At 34.1% G+C, this 14,805-nt stretch overlaps 1 protein-coding gene across 2 annotated transcripts in view; it reads right to left on the minus strand.

Annotated features, from left to right (window-relative positions):
* The window catches only part of LOC128888012 (partitioning defective 3 homolog), an 87,291-nt gene extending 74,532 nt beyond the window's left edge, over positions 1 to 12,759 (minus strand). For both annotated transcript variants that reach the window (XM_054144593.1, XM_054144592.1), the window contains exon 1: positions 12,511 to 12,759. The gene's annotated coding sequence lies outside the window, so the exon portion shown is untranslated. The remainder of the gene's footprint in view (positions 1 to 12,510) is intronic.
* Between the last annotated feature and the right edge of the window lie 2,046 nt (positions 12,760 to 14,805).

Consider the following 14,805-nt stretch of genomic DNA (forward strand, 5'->3'; position numbering starts at 1 on the left):
CGTCGCATGATCATCCAAGGACAAGGACAACTTGGAATAATCTGAAAGTCATGTCCGAGTGGAATACGAACTACACCTCAAAGCAAGTGAATCTGGAACGTGGAAAACCAGATCTAACGGCATTGGCGTTTTTCGATGTAAAATTCTTTAACGTACAATCATCGAAGACTTTAAAGTTCACATAATGTTACTTTGCATATTAACAATTCCACTTCAAAAATATCTTCATTCAAGAAACCACAAAGTAGTCACTTCCGCGGTTTGGTGCGAAATTTCACACCTTGTATTCCAGTAAACAGCTACAAATAGTTACAAAGTCGTTTGACGTAGCAAAATAGTTGAGAAAAATAGGAAGTCAGACGTATAGTCAACAGAGTGATCTCACTCTACACTTTGTAAATGACTTCAGCTTCTTTATAATACAGACCAATGACGCTTGTGTTCTGTTTTCTGCGTATATTTGCTATAAAAATTGAATACAAGAATCGATTTAGCGCGTCATTATATGAATGTGAATTTTGGAAAACGATTTTAAAAGTTACTGAAAACAAAACGGTAGTATTTGGAAAAGATTATGTGATTGCTAGAACAATTCAACGTTGGTTTGCAAAATTTAAGATTGGTAATTTTTCATTAGTAAATTAACTTTCTTATCATTTTCTACACATTGAGCGTACAACTAATCCAGAATATTCTTACACTGAAATAAAAGGATGCATTGAAAATTAAAAAAAAAAAAAAAAAAAAAAAAACACAGAATTATGTGGAATCTATTTCGATTTCAAAAATATTTAGTATGGTTAAACTTTCATTTATATATACATTTCATATACACCAACTTAATATATAAATAGAGAATTTCTTTCAGAGGAACTTTCGAAGATTCTCACAAGTTCATTACGAGTACGCAAAATCTCTTATCTGAAGACGTTATTTTATAATATCCAGGTAGACACCAACTACCTGTGACCAACGTGCAACAAACATTTTTAATAACTAAAATCGTTGTTTTGCAAATCTCAATCGAAGCGTATTGAAACCGTCACGTTTCGAGTCACCGATACCTCATTTCAGGATTGACACACGCTACTTTCGGACTTTCTCGCCTGGTTACGTAACCACGTCGGCGTTGTATAGCAAACACGGACGAGCGATTCACGAAATTCATGCATAATAATAATACCCGACGTCGTGGACCCGCCGTAGACGGCCTTCCCAGTTGTCGGCTCGAGGTTGTTCGGATATCTGTCGGCCGGATTACTATCAGACCATAAGAACGGAAAGGGTACGTTCCAGCCAGAGACAGAGAGGCGCCGTGATACAACCGTATGCGTGCATTCTGCCGTGACGGTGCCCGATTAAAGTTCAAGATACAAAACTGGCGTGGTGGTTTTCTGGACGTTCGTCGAGTTTGGAAAAATCGCGGCTGGGGCTGTGAGTTATGCGCGCCGCGTTAGAATTCGCGCGCGCGATGCCGTTTGTGCAACCGCGTGCCTTTCAGATTGTCTTCTAAATTTTCCAAGGCGTTTCTTTTATCGACGTCCTTCTACCGCGACGCCGTGCCTCGAATTCCGATTAAAGACAGAGATACCGTGGCAGGCGTGGATATAGGAAATCCTTGTGAAGTTTCATTCTGGGAGTATTATCTCGGAACGTTATTACTAGTATACTTACAAGTACAGTGAATGTTCGTGACGTAGCTAATCGGTTCACATATTTGTGCAAATTTTTTAGACATTTTTGGGGTGGATCGCTACTTATCTATTTCGAGTTGGTCAGTTTTACAGGATTCCTTGTTAGGTGTTTACGATATAACATCATTTTATTTATTTATTCATTTCACTGTTGCGTTTCTAGACTGTATAATTATTTGCGTGCAATCTTCTAATAAAGATATCAACTGTTGCATTCTCATTCAATGAAAAACTGTATTAGATAAACAGTTTATTCGCAACATGACGCCATTTTATGATCGAGCATCATACCTTTGATTTTTACTCGTATGCTTTTAAGCTTCTAAATATCTCAAACTACTTGTGAACAGTCTTCTAATAAAGATATTCTTGTTGAAGATTTTATTAATTTCATTTTTCCTCTATTGAATTTCACCTCGTGAAAAAGTATGTATCAAATACGTAATCTGTTTCAATTTACATCTAATTCAAACATAAATTGTCGATGAAATAGCAAACTAAACGCGTAGTAAAATAATTGTAATTGACAAATAAAAATATCTAAGTCGAAAACAACGTTGATATTCAGTGCAATGATAAAACAATTAATAGAGTGCAAATATTCACGCATTTATGGCAAGTAAAAATATATGTAAGAGGATATGCACGATGCAGAGCAAACCTTTTCTTTAAATCTTAATTTATTATCTGTACTTATACAAATACGAATTTACTAATGATTAACCACTTCAAATTAAATTCTCTGACAGATTTCGATAAACAATTTTCATTTTTCATTATACAAACCAGATTAATGTACATACGTTAAAAGAAAGAAGTAACGCATCAACATGCATAGGTGCGTGCACGAGAAAGTCAATTTCATTTCCCTAGTGATACTAATCGTACCTCCTGGTCATTCAATTAAAATTGTCTATTTATATCTTATTACTATGTTCTACTGAATACTTTTTACATTGCACATGAAAAAAGAATACTTTCTTTCTATACCCTAAGTCCTGCATCATCTTTTATAGAGAAGTCTTGGACGCTATTTAGTTACGATCCAGGGACGATAACCCTATCCATGCCTATTTGGCGAAAGACGTCAGCACCGTGGACTTATCAGCATATTTTCACGTGGTCGAGTAAATGAACGCTTATCAAGAACGATCACGTTCCTTGGTAATGTCGCTACCGGCTACTCAGTTCGCCTGCTAGCTTTTGCAAACCGAGTCACGGCGCTCGTAGCAGCTAGGAAAATCAAACAAAAAACCGATCACAGACAATATCACGTAAGATGTTATTTGCGAAACGACATTAATTATGCGGTACGTGAAACAGGTATTTGCAGGGCTCGCGCACTCGTTATATTCGGACTTTCACTCCACGCGCTACTTAAATGATATTCTACCTCTCACTTCTTTCTTTTCTCTCTTGGACGTGCGTAAGCAAACGTGGACAAAGCAAAGACAAATTGATCCGTGAAGGGAAAATGGTTGATCGTAAAGTGGAATACTGTGTATCGAGATTGCACTTTATTGCAAAATAATCTCCAAGTTTCGACCACTGGGTTTTTGGTATTCTTCGAGAGGAAATAATGCAAAAAATAAAATAGCGCGCGAAAATAACAGACATTACGGATACTAAGAGTAGATATTTTTTATCGTGATTTTATTCATTAGTATTTGCAAGAATCGTTCACGAACAAAAAGTTAAAATAACATTAACATGGAATATTATATTACAATCATTGAGACACTCAATAATTTATTTTTGATATTTTATATTCCCATAATTGCTTGCACGATCCATATTTTTGTAATTGAGTAGCAGTACTAAGGGTAGATTATTTCTAGCGTTAATTTATTATTTAATATTTGGGAAAATTGTTCGCTAACAAAAAGTTAAAATAAAATTAATATGATCTGATTTATTTTTTATATTTCAAGTTCAATAATTTTCTTGTAATAGTGACCAAGAACGTATTTCCGTAACTGCTCGCACGTCCCATGTTCTCGTAATTAGATATGATTTACTTTCTACACCCTTTAATAACAAAAATACCAAGAGTAGATTTTTCCCATCATAATTCTATTATCTGATATTTGCAGAAACTGTTCTCGTACAAAAAATTGACATGAAATATTATGTTCCGACCAATTGGACGTCCAATAATTTATTTTCGGTACTTTAGATTCGATAAATTATTTTCCTCTTATGGCGATCAGAACATATTTCCATAATTGCTTCCACGTCTCATATTTTTGCAATTAAGTATGATTTACTAGGCACAACCTTTGATAACGATAATACACTTCGCGCTAAAGATATACCTATACCTTGATTAATTGTCAGAAAATCATGATTTAAGACATTCTTCGTTAAAGCAAAGTCAAGTTGCTCGTTTTACATTCCTTCCGCTCGTCGATCATTCGCGTTCAAGATCGCGACGTCGAATTTCATTGTTCACGAGGCAGAATTTATGAGAGAAGCAACCAACGGTGCACTTTCACTCGAAAGCTTTCGTTTCGACGAGTAGAGGCGATCACGGAATCGCCGGTGTAATAACGAACGTCGAAACACGCGCTCCAGTAATCGCGAATTGTTTTCAGCATTCACGACTTTATCCGCGTAAAATCACTCTCATCAAAAGCTCGACGATGAGCAGCGTCGCGTCCTGTGTTCAAAAGTCAAAGTATTGAATGTTGGACGTTTTTATTTCATTTCACAGAATTACGTAACTTAGTCAACAATATGTGATAGTACAAATGGACAAAAAATGTTTTAATTGATTAAATATCAAGGTCATGTTTACTTTCTAAAGGAAACTATATATTTTCTAATGTATTCATTCGTGCATCTTTATATTCTCTTCAAGAAAATATTCAGGATTTTCAGTCGAAAATTGATCAGTTCGAAAGTTATGATTTTTTAATTTAATACCTATATCGTTCGTGACACTGTGCGATGTACGCAGTTCAAATCATCCAACAGTTAGATAGAAATTTCAATTAATTTGACGAATAAACGGTAAATAATTAAACATTACTTCTCGTAGGAAATCAATCATAATTAGACTGTGGATGTTCATGCATTTATGTCAAGTCGAAATATATGTTAATCCATGAGAATGTGCACAAATGCAAAAATATGCAAAATGTCTATAATAATATACATGTTACGCCGTTTAGAAGATAAGACATACTTTCATTTAAGCTTTAATTCTTTTCCTGTGTCTGTGAAAATATTAATTTCCATAAACATCCGCAGTGTAATAATATTAAAAAAATCTAAACAAGTATCGTTTAAATTAATTAATATCGATTCTCAACGATAATGAATATGTTCTTGCATTGCTATTTATGAAAAACACAAAAATGATATAAAGATTGAGCGAACTAATACCAAGCAATATTAATAAAAATACAATGCAGACGAAAATTGAATAAAATCACACGAACAGGAAGAGAAACAAACATGCTAATAGCATTCTCTCTAAATCAAAAGCAATTTAAACATTTTGGGAACACAAGCGACGATAAATAATATTCGTGGAATATTTCTCACAAGAGAAGCAACATGTTTTTAAGACTTTCTGACCGGTGAACTCGACGAGTCCTCTCTTTATTCTTTTTAGAGTTAACACCCAAGTACGGTGCGTTTAGATCGCGTCTCCTCGTATTCTAGAATCTAGAACCTGCTCCATTTCCCAGCATAATTCGGCAATTTGTCTGCCGCGTTTGATTACTATGATTTCCTACTACGTGGCCATTGTGAGCAAGAAACGGAAGCTCGTGAAATACGGATGAATAGCGCGATGAATAGCTGCTATCGCTGGGCTCGACCAATAAGAGAATAATAAACGACACGCACAAAACTCTATTTCAGTATCACCGAGCCCATTCTCCCGTGCAATTTATAAGCACGTTTCAATTAACCAGTTATCTTTGGACGTTGGGTTACGTGCCCGAACATCCGGTGCGTGTACACGTGAAAAAGAATAACGCGATGAAGGATGGCGATAAGGTGGCAATACAGAATTGGTGTAATAACACGCCGCTGGCCGAGGCAAAAATTCATTCGTATCGCTTTGGATCAATTTCTTTCGCGAAACTTGAACTCCGTTTAATTTGTTCCACCTATCGCGTCGATCGGTATTACAGAATCGAAAGCAATCAGGCTACTCGCTCGACTTTCATCTTCGTTACTTGTATTTTTTTCAGCCTGCAAGCACTTATTCGGTACTGAAACGTTCTCGACTCGTTGTGGAGCCCCTTCGGTAGGATTATTTTACAATTTTATTTACATATTTTATTCAACGTCTTTATTACACGACTATGTAAGGGTTGGATATATGATGAACTTGTTAAAATGTTGATGTTTTTAAATGTAACAGTGATGGTAAGTATGCAGTACTGATATAATAAATAATTAAGAATATTAAATAGTAAAAATATTGATCAATATCAATTTCACTTACAAGATACAGTAAACATGTGTTAAAAAGTGTCACTAATAATAATTATTTTTACTTCAATGTTAATCTTTATGATTCACACATTTGTATCACAAATAAAGGCAATCTCTTACCGTAAACGGTACAAATATTAGGCATTTATTACTAGCTAGGCTAACAATGTATTCATTCTTTACTCAAATACATCATTATTTCTAAATATGATTCACAAAAATAAAAATTAAAAACTTGAGACGTCTTTTCCTGAGATCTCGTAGTGGTCTGATCCTGTTGCTGTTGTCTTTGAGAAACAAAAGCAATAGTCGAACAGTCGAATTAAAATAAAATATCACCTGATAGAAAATGATAGAACGAAACTTTTTTATATTTACAGTTTATTCATGGAACGTTTAGTTTCAGAGATAATAATTGAAAACTGAGAAATCCTTTTCCCTGAAATTCAATTTTTTCAACGACCTAACTATTCAATTTTTATTGTCGAATCTAACCATTCTATGAATAAAGTGTACATATAAAAAAGCTTTGTCTCATCATCCTCTATAAGCTGATACTTTTTAAAAATTGATTTAACGATTACAAACATTTCTCTGAGCCCATTTTTGAGGGCGTATAATATACAACTTGTGAATGGCTTGACATCGAGATAACAGCATGTAAACAACAAACAAGTGATGACGGAATAAAATATCAGAAGTATGCTTTCTTATGGATTCGATGTTTTCACATTTTGTAATACTACGTTTCCGAAGACTTCTGCATTCATGTCTATTCCCATTTCTCTTACCTATAGAGATTTCTACAGAATTTCCTTAGGTTTCCTGTTAACATAAAATCTCATGCTGATGCCAGACATCGAAATGACAGGCATTTATTTTACTTGTCAACGTACAAATGAGAACAGGAGATGTAAATCTTCCTCATCCAACCAAAACAACTGATCATCTTAAAAACGACTAACTGGTGAATGCGTGTTCGGTAAAACTTTTTCATTTTTCTTTGCGAGTCCTATTATTCAGTTAAGCTCCTGCCTATGGGTCTAAAACATTCCGTGTACCTAACAGGTTTGGCACACTTCGACACAACAGTTCTGAGAATATACATAAAGTGACTGTGGTTTCACACATTGGACTTATAAGTTTTTTACATGGATTCTAGGCTATACTATATTAACACATTCGCGACCGTTGACGTGAATTCGCGTCACTTAAAATTCTATTCCTGTTTATGAAAAAATTATGAAAATCTGTTTACTTTATACACTACATATTTACAACATTGATATTTCAAAACATATTTTGTAATTTCTATCTTCGACCTAGCGATACAAATTTGCCATGTTCAGCTTCAAAATTTTATTACTTTCGTTAATACTCTGTATCAGGAACGTAAAATATTTGCCGGTTGCAAATGTGTTAAATAAATTATCCTAAAGAATCGTTAATGTTTATTTATCTTCTATATTGCGTCAAGTGTTGATCCTTTTGCGTTTTGAACCATTGCTAGATTTACTTTCGTTATTGCTATTTCAATATTGTTATTGAATGTATCTATTCTTATTCATCCTTTTTGCAAAATATAACTCGATGGTTCGTTTTCAGTGAATCTTCATGCAAAGTCGAAATATCATATTAAAATTGTACACGTAAACCATGTATCACGATTTCACCAGTCGCAATATTTACTATTGTTTGTTTAAAACTAGTTGAAAATCATTCTTCTGGAATTAATTCATTTCAGTACATATTCAATATGACCAGGCATCGAATTAAGTTATGCATGATACTTGGAAAATTTATTAAATAAACGTTAAGAAGAAACACAAAATTGTAAATACTGGACGGGAGAAATTGAGCACATGTACCTCGCGTATCGTGATTCTAAGATCAACATGCGGCTAATTTTGTCCGCGAGCTACTAGGAAACAAACGGCTCGGTGAGGACTCGTTAACAAGCAAAACCATCGACTTCTATCGAGATGTCTCGACGACGAACCACGGGGAACCGCGAGGCGCACCTGAATCATCTTAGGAATGTAACACTACGGAGAGTTTGGATTTACAGTCTCCCCTTCGCAGAGGCCAGGTTGCCGCGGTTGGAGAAAAAAGGTGGACTGCTTTAACAGTAGCTACACACGGTCCTTCGAATAATTTCACGTGGACGAATCAATTTATGAACCTCCGGAACTCGCTGACTAAGACGAATCACTCGCGCGGTGCTCATCAATCGTCTCACTGCTAGTTGATTAAATTCCTTATAATTACATCTCGCTCGTTTGCTGCAATCTTGATAGCTTTCTGGTAACTTTGTAAGTGGCGAGTTATTCTCGATTAACTACGTGTAACAACGTTTTCCAAACTCTGTTCCATGGATCAGTATTATGGTTAATAAATACGAAATCGTAGTTAACAATCAATTAATAATGAAATAAAATATAGAACATGTATTTACGTCTTTTTTTTTTCTTCATCCTCTTATGGGTAAGTGTTTTAGAAAATTCTTTGCACAACTGTCTTATCATGGATATTTATAACAACGTTTAAGTGTAAGTTTTTTTCCATCGAAATTTATATATATTAGTATTAAATGAATGTATGATCCAAATGAATTTTTTCTAAGAATACTAGTACATTAGAAATAATTATTTTTTGAAACGAAAAAATGAAATTGCATTTTGAAGGTATTGATTTTCCTATGTCTTTGAATTATAAATTCGTTTAATATTTAATGTAATCTTACATTCATATATCCACGTGTATTATAAGAAAAAGCATATGAGAAACTTAATTAATAGGTATTTAAATATATATTAATTTCACGAACAATATCATTATATATAACTAAATAAAATCAGTTTCAATGTAGAAAAATTTTAATTTTTAATTCATTTTATAACTTGTACATAACGATTTTGTTTGCAAATCTACTATGTAGTCGAATATTAATCATGTTTCTTATTTTCAAAATCGAATAGCCACAAAATAATCATAGTGTTCTGCACGTATATTACGAGATAAAAAGCGTTCCACGACTAAAAACGTTTGAGAAACGCTGCTGTGTAAGCATATTACGCGTGAAGTGCATCGTCGATCGTGCATGCAGCTCACCATTTTTAAGCAAAGTATCTATTCTTATTCGTCGTTGTCCTTGAAAATCGTTAAACCGGTGAAACACGTAGTCGTAAAGATATAATAGATTTGCGGTTCGGTATCGCTTTTCAGCAAACCTCTTAATTACCTCACAGTTGGGTAAATTTATTCGTTATTGATTCCACAACAGTAATTACAACCCTTCCAACGAGAAAAGATTACAATGATTTATGAAGTCTAAAACAACCTGCGTCCGCCAATTAAAGTGGAATTTCTTGCTATGTCCGGTGAATCGGATTTTTGCTATTAACGTAACAGAAATTTAATATTTTAAGAAAGCACGCGATATTAATTGAAAACGTTCGCCACTTATAAATTTATTCAACTAATGGTCAATAAAATATAATATAATCTTATTAAATTAAGATAAGATAATTTGTTAAGTAATACGATAACATATTGCATGGAGCTCGTTAAGATCATATTACACTTCAAGACTTGCACATTTTCTGTAACCAGTTCATTTTCTGTACCCAATTCATGATGAATTTTTTAAATTGATATTATGCAAATATACATATTTGCTTTGTTATTAATTCCAGATGGTTGTCGAGTTATGTTTCAAAATCACATTCGGGATTTTCTTGTAGGAAGATAAACACTTGTCTATGTGTAAATATGAAAGAGCAAGGTCGACACAGGTATAGGATTCATTTTGTTGATACTTATTGTTAGAATAGAAATTGTATCATTCATCTCTCTACGGTAACTTTCCAAGACGTAATATAAATTTGCTTGAAAGTTTGATTAATTTAAAATCACATCACTTCTAGAGCGATGTAAAAAATTAAATATAATAATTCCACAGCTGGAAACTCCTCTTTTATTTTATCATTTTGATAATTCTGTATTATACTTAATACTTTATATAATAATACTTTTTTGTCCTCCAATTGTCATAAATAATTCACTGTTGAAATTATTTGCGATAGGAGAATAAGATTGTCATGATGCTATACACGAATGAAGCTGAAGGTTTTCCTGGACGTTTCGGAAGTACTACTAATCAAGGCACAATTAAATCACCTTAATTCGAATTCAATGTCACCGTATAAAGTTGTTCTAAATTTATCCTCCTTTGGAGCAAGCATAATCCCGTATTTGTTGAAATGAAGGATTAATCATAACGATGAGATCAGATTGCATTCTCAGAATTAAGTCTCGCGCCTCTGCTTCGTCGATAATTCTCTTTTATGTTAATATTTTCATAATACAATGTGAAGAGTTACACGATCGCTTCTCTCTTGAAAATATCCAATGACTCACAAAGAATGATGGAAAGATTTAATTCTAGCAATTGTGGTCCACGTAGCTTCATACCACAAGTAGAATAAATTAAAATTAATTCTACAATTTTCCATAAAATTTTAAACAACGCAAAATTATTCTTCGTTATAAAAAAAAAAATAAAAATTCGATTCGCTGCAAAACCGTCGTCGATTCTCAGTAATTTGTTACGCAATCTCGAGCATTCGTGCGTCGCGAAGGAACTTCAAAATGCATGTAATTGTTTACTACTTTCAGAAATAGCTTGTCACGCAAATTGTTTCGAATGTTGCGCGTTTTCAACTTCGGATAATACTACACCAGCGAAGGGGAGAGAGAGAACGAAACGAGGAAAAATACGCGGCGAGCTTCCGGAAGATCAGCTGAACGCGGCTCGTAACTAAATTCCCGGTATCGCCGAATTCGAATCCGTGGTAATGCACCGTTCACATCGTTAAAAGTGGCTTCGTCGAACCGTCGTAAAGCGGTCTCGTTAATTATGAATAATATGATTACGCGGCTCTTCCCATGGTTTCCCTTTTGTGAGATCCAGCATGGATGAGGGAACTCTGCGGCGATTCACAGAGTTCAAGTCGGAGAATGAGATTCCTATGAGATTTTAACACGTGCGTGAAGCAACAATGCACATCGCGCGGGCCAAATACATAGATGAAATTATAAACGTTCCGAGCCACGATATCGATATCGATAATTATTTGCAATAATACGTCGTACGGTCGTTATTTGTTAACTTTTTCAATTGATAAGATAAAATTTTGATGTGCACATATAATTTGATAGATTATACAATTGTTTCTGCATCATTGACATATTCTTGAATTGTTTGTAAGCTATCGGTTAAAATAGGAGGAAAAATAAGGCACAGTGTCACGTCGGAATTCCACCGAAGATCGAAACGTTTATTGTAACTGATATTGCAAAGAGTTTTGTAAAAAAGCCTTTAGGATTTTGTTTTTCAATAGAATACAAAGGGTATGAAGTATATTCGATATATATATAATATATTTGTATATATTTATATTAATATTATATACATGTACGTTTAATATTATTAATATCGTATACTTATTAAAAATAAAATTCTTAGAACCCATTATTTAACTCTAATCATTTATGCCCAGTTGGTGTGACGTTAAGTTGTTTGAGTAATGATAAGAGACAGAGTCAAGTTATTTGGATACCCAGTATCATATGTGTACCTATCCAAGGATGAATATAACGATCTTATATCTGTAGATTTTAGAACGAATAAAAAATAAATATGTTTTTGTCGATTGCTCTTTAAATAGCGATTATATGACTTAAAATTGAATACTCCAAAATGAGCTAAACTACGAGAGGCCTAGAATAATCAATAACATGCTTATAACTATCCAGCATGAGAGATGCATATGACCATTTTTAACGAATAAAAGATAAATAACTCTTCATTCATCGCTCTCTAAATAACAATTTGACCCGTCAAATGAAATACTTTATAATAAACTAAACTAACAGAGGCTACTACAAATTTAACCGATCAATCGAGTAAAAGTCACAATTAAATTACTCCAAGTCAATTTTAATTCTTTTCCATTATTTCGCTAAAATTTTGCCAATTTCGATAACGTAACTATACCTGCGACATGACACGAATCTTCAAATGATAAAATATTAAATTTCCCACAACATTTCTGCCAGAGGAAAAAACGCGTAAAGAATGGGTTACAAAATATTTTCCCAGCTTTCCAAATCTCAACAAAACTGTTTCCTTATCGTTATCGCGACGAACGCCAATCAGCGAAAGAAACGTAAATATCTTTTCACGAATTGATCCGCGAGAAACGGAGCTCGTGCCATTCAGCGGGATATTTCGTATTATCGCGGGACAGCTCGTTACGGGACGTGTCGGTCCGATAAGTGTAAATGAATTCTTCTAGCTCACCTAATACCTGTCCTCGTGATAAATCGGTGCATTTAACAGTGATCCCACTGAATCATTATCGGTCTTGTATCTGGCGGCGTATCCTCCTGCTGATACCGTCGCGTTTCCCGGAAGAATGCACTGTTAAGAGGAATGTTTCCACGGTGCACAATCGAAGACCCGACAGAGCCACTGCAATCGCGGGAGAGTACGATCAAGGTACCGTCTGTTTAGACCGACCGAGCGGGTCCGGACGACTGAACGTGCCACTCGTTGCGCCTTCACCCGACAGCCTCGATTCCTACCTGCTCCTTCTCCCTCCCTCTCTCCATAAGATGTGACCGTCTCTGTCTATGTAAATAGAAGCGTTTCGTGCAATCTTGTAGCAATCACTGGTCGAATCGATTTGTAATAATTGAACCGTTCGTCGCGAGAGTGGTGCAAGTCCATCTTCTTGAAAAATTGAGTCCCCCGAGCTATGCTTCAAAAAGTGCAGTGATTGTCATTTAAAATCGTAGACCTGGTGCTTCGATCGATTTTTTGGAGTAGAACATGAAAATTGTATTAAACGATTGAAACTCGTATACAAGTATATAATGTTTCAGTAAATTATATTTATAGTATATTTATTTATTCTAGTTTTTTCTATTCATTCTATATAAATATTCAGTAAAGTAAAACAAATTATATGTACAATTTATCTGTTGGTTAAAATCGTCCTTTTGCAAGACTTTAATGAGTCATATTCATCTTTTATTTTCAACTTAATCCAAATATTTTATATTACATTACTGTCAAGAGATTTGGAGTGGCTTTTAAAGTACTTTAAGCCAATTATGTCCAGCTTGTAGCAACATGAGAAATACTGCTTGGGATTGTTGTCAGTCTAGAATAAAAAATTACTCAAAATTTCTATTTTCGCGAGATTCACTTTAAGATTGTTTTTGATATACTTAAATAAAGCTATTTATTCTCAAAAAATTCCAACTCCAAATGCTGACACACGTCCGCACTCCGTTTACGATCGATCACCCAATCAATCAACTGAAGCTGACCGTTGAATAGTTTTAATATTGATTTTTGTATATAGTTGTACCCACACAATTGTTTTCAATAACATAATAATTAAATAATAGAGTTTGAATACTTTATTGATCCATCTTGACCACTTACCTCACGTGTCATGCAAATATGCATTCCATAATGTACATGAATGTTATAGAAGTAAATAGATAGTAGTTAATAGTTATATAATTTAATAAAACTTTCTGCCTATAAATATTCAATTGGGCCGAGATCTGGACGTTACACTGAGGTTTCCAGAACGTGAGAAACTTTATAGAAGAATCCATTCTCTTGCGATACAAGAGGTATGCTTCTGATCATATTCTTAAAAATGAACATTTTCTAGTTCCAATTTTTCTAATGATACATATATTTATTTTTCTCATTATTTAAAGACTCCTGATTTATTACGAATGCAAATTTCTTCGTACGGAAATAGTATTTAATTAAACGCTCGTTAAAAGCTCTTAGTGAAATATAGCACTAGTTTATAGTAGATGTTTGCTCTTATCCAAGATTGGTAAAGAAACCGATTTCGTTCCTTCTGATGGATGGGTTGCCATCAGTGCCATGTACTTCTACGCTCCCCGTGACGTATCGTGATCTATAGATCTAGAATTCTAGAGTGTTACTGTCTCTCGATCATCGGTGTTTCTTTATCTATTTATAACGCTTTGCACAGATTAAAATTATGCAGTCATGCCGTACAGGCGTGGAATTGACATTGGACGCTAGGAAAGGGCAATTATTACATAGAGAAAGATTATGGGAAAAAAGACTCCTGACATTTGAATATTTAGCTTGGTATGTATCGAACACGTGACGACTGAATTAATTCCAACGGAGGCTAGACAAAATGTCATTACTTAAATTTCAACATTACAAAATAATTACAAACTCTTAATATCTACCATTTAAATCTCTGATAAAGAACCAAATCTTCTTTTAACTACAACGAAATCCTAATTTGGATTAATTTTAGATACGCAATTCATTCTTTTGAGCCTGTTGGTTACATGAAGGAACATGCAGTTTTCTGAAATTAGGTTTAAAGGCAGTCATGTGCTGTATCTCACCATTGGACAGGTTATTCTTTATATGACAACATATGAATATAATAATAGTAATAATATTTTAATTTTTGACTATAAAACATTATTATTGTCATGCATATTTACTGTACCATGAAGGTATAGTGTTTATATGCGATTGCAATGATATGAATATATTAAAAACGTCATTATGTAGTAT

The sequence above is a fragment of the Hylaeus anthracinus genome, unplaced genomic scaffold, assembly GCF_026225885.1.
Source record: "Hylaeus anthracinus isolate JK02 unplaced genomic scaffold, UHH_iyHylAnth1.0_haploid 11989, whole genome shotgun sequence".
NCBI lineage: Eukaryota > Metazoa > Arthropoda > Insecta > Hymenoptera > Colletidae > Hylaeus > Hylaeus anthracinus.